Source organism: Cnephaeus nilssonii (assembly GCF_951640355.1).
Source record: "Cnephaeus nilssonii genome assembly, chromosome: 21".
Lineage (NCBI taxonomy): Eukaryota > Metazoa > Chordata > Mammalia > Chiroptera > Vespertilionidae > Cnephaeus > Cnephaeus nilssonii.
In genome coordinates, this window is record NC_137092.1 from 6435228 (window position 1) to 6438233 (window position 3006).

Sequence of the window (3006 nt, forward strand, 5' to 3'; positions counted from 1 at the left end):
CCGGGGCCCTCCCTCTCCCCTCCCCGCGTGCGCCCTTCTGCCTGGTCCTGATGGCCGCGCACAGACCCTGGCAGTCCCGGGTCCGGGCCTGACTCTTGTCTGAAACAGCAGCCCCACTCAGCACCCCGCATCTGGACCCGGCCCGGGCTCCCTGGGGTCGGGGTGGTGGTACCAGCAGCTGGGCACCCTGGCGGGCCGGTTGCAGAATAAAAGCTTGGCCAAGGGCGGGGGCCGTGGTGCCTGCTATGCCTGTGTGGGGCCTCGGGGGCGGGACCGGGCTGTGTCCAGTGGGGGACGGAGCCAGGGCGGTTTTGTGGAGAAAGCGGATTCAGGGTCTTGGAATGAGGAATGAGGCGCAGCTCGGCGGTCGCGGCTCAGACGTGTTGCTGGTTGGAGGCGGGAGGGAGCCGTGACGGGCATCGGGTGGGGGCGCCACGGTGGCATCTGGGTGGGTTGCACTCCCATGTTTGCCGGTGTGTCCCTTTGGCTCAGTGTCACCGCAAGCCCCATAGACCAGTGGTCGGCAAACTCATTAGTCAACAGAGCCAAATATCAACAGTACAACGATTGAAATTCCTTTTGAGAGCCAAATTTTTTAAACTTAAACTTCTTCTAACACCACTTCTTCAACATAGACTCGCCCAGGCCGTGGTATTTTGTGGAAGAGCCACACTCAAGGGGCCAAAGAGCCGCATGTGGCTCGCGAGCCGCGGTTTGCCGACCACGGCCCTAGAGGACTGGTTTCTGAGGCCTATCTGCCCTGGATCCCCTCGGAGCGGTGCCGGAGGGGCTGCCTAGGACAGGCCTGGGCCCCCCACGGCGGCCTGCTCTGCTGGGTGCACCCCCCTGCCGCCCGGAGTCTCTTCCCACTGCCAGGCTCAGGTACGGGGGATGGGCTTCCTGTCCGCGTCTGCGATTCCAGTTCGCCGTCCTCGTCCTGAGGGCCTCCAGCACGGCCGACTGCTGCCCGGTGGCCTCTCCGCCAGCAGAGCCATCCGGGGGAGCAGTGGCACCTGCCTCAGAGCCGCAGAGGAGGCAGGGGCGCCCAGGGCGTGGGCGCTTTGACACCCTGCCCGTGGCTGCCCCCTCCATCCCTGCCTGGGAGCAGCCAGAATGCAGACCCGCCACTGGGCCCAACCACCCACGTGATCTCACTGGACCAGTTCCCGCTTTTTTTTTTTTTTTTAAATATATTTCTTTATTGATTTCAGAGAGGAAGGGAGAGGGATAGAGAGATAGAAACATCAATGATGAGAATCATTGATCTGCTGCCTCCTGCACGCCCATTGGGGATCGAGCCCGGAACCCGGGCATGTGCCCTTGGCCAGAATCGAACCTGGGACCCTTCAGTCTGCAAGCCGACGCTCTATCCACTGAGCCAAACTGGCTAGGGCAATTCCCGCTTTTTATATCAGACTTTCGAGGAATGTATCATTGGTCTCTGCCCCAGTTCCCCTTGTTTTTCCTGAAGAACCAAGAGGGGGGATGGGAGGCTAAGATAAGCTAATTTGTGTGAATTCTTTATATTCAGGAATATATTCTTCATACATGTAGATATAAAAAGATCCTACTTATACTAGTAAGTAGAATCTAATCTAATAATAGACAAATATGCAAATTGACCGCACCTTCGCTAGGACAAAGCCACGCCCACCAGCCAAGCCACGCCCATCAACCAATCAGGACGGATATGCAAATTACCCCAACAAAGATGGCGGCTAATTTGCATATCGTGACAGCATAGAAAGAAGCCAAGAGCTGCAGAAGGGAGCAAAGCTGCAGAGAAGCAAGCAAGCCAGGGGGAGGAGAAGGGAGGAGCGGAGGCGGGGCCGGGGGAGAAGGAAGTTGAGTAGGCGGGGCCGGGGGAGAAGGGGCGGGGCCAGGGGAGAAGGGAGGAGCGGAGGCGGGGCCAGGGGAGAAGGGAGGAGCGGAGGCAGGGCCGGGGGAGAATGGAGGAGCGGAGGCGGGGCCGGGGGAGAAGGAAGGAGAGCGGGCTGGCAGAGAAGGCGGGCCGGGGAAGAAGGGAGGAGCGGAGGCGGGGCCGGGGGAGAAGGGAAAAGCAGGTGGGCTGGCAAAGAAGGCGGGCCGGGGAAGAAGGGAGGAGCGGAGGCGGGGCCGGGGGAGAAGGGAAAAGCAGGTGGGCTGGCAAAGAAGGCGGGCCGGGGGAGAAGGGAGGAGCGCAGGCGGGGCCAGGGAAGAAGGAAGGAGAGCGGGCTGTCGGAGAAGTTAGAAAAGCAGGGGGGCTGGCGGAGATCGCGGGGGCGGGGGACAAGGGAGGAGAGCAGGCAGGGTGGGGTAGAGTGCAGCAGGAAACCCTATTGCAGGATTTTTCCTGCAACGGGAACGCTAGTCCTATATAATAAAAGGCTAATATGCAAATTGTCCCCTCAGAAGTTGGACCGACTGGGAGTTCGACCGCTCGCTATGACGTGTGCTGACCACCAGGGGGCGGTGCAGAATGAAGGAAGGCCCAGCTGGCAGCCGGAAGGCCCCAATCAGCTCTGATCGCAGGCCAGGCCTAGGGACCCTACCCATGCATGAATTTCGTGTACCGGGCCTCTAGTGTATCCATAATAAGAATGTATCTTAGAAGAAGTAGGTTAGGATTGGGTGAAGTGGAGACCCCTCCAGATGCACACCTTTCAGGGGCAGCCCCCCACCTCCCGTCCCCCGTCATTCACCCCATCTTTTCTTCCCAGTCACTGGAGTCTGGTGCCATCTGGTGGCTAACGCGGGGATGGCAAGAAAAGCTGAGGGGGCGGGGAATGGAAGCTTCAGAAAGATGCAACCTTCTCAAAGATGATGGGGACCCGTCCCCAGGTACCCCCAAGAGTTAGACTCACTCAGAGGTTTAGAGGGGCAGGAAGAGGGCTGACATCATAAGGCACACAGGAGGGATGCTGACTGCCCCTCTGGGCCCAGCCCCACCTAGATATTGCTAGAAGCCCTGCCCTCTTCCTGGGAGACTGTCTCCCCTTCCCCGGGATTAGGAGAGTGGAGGTGGGG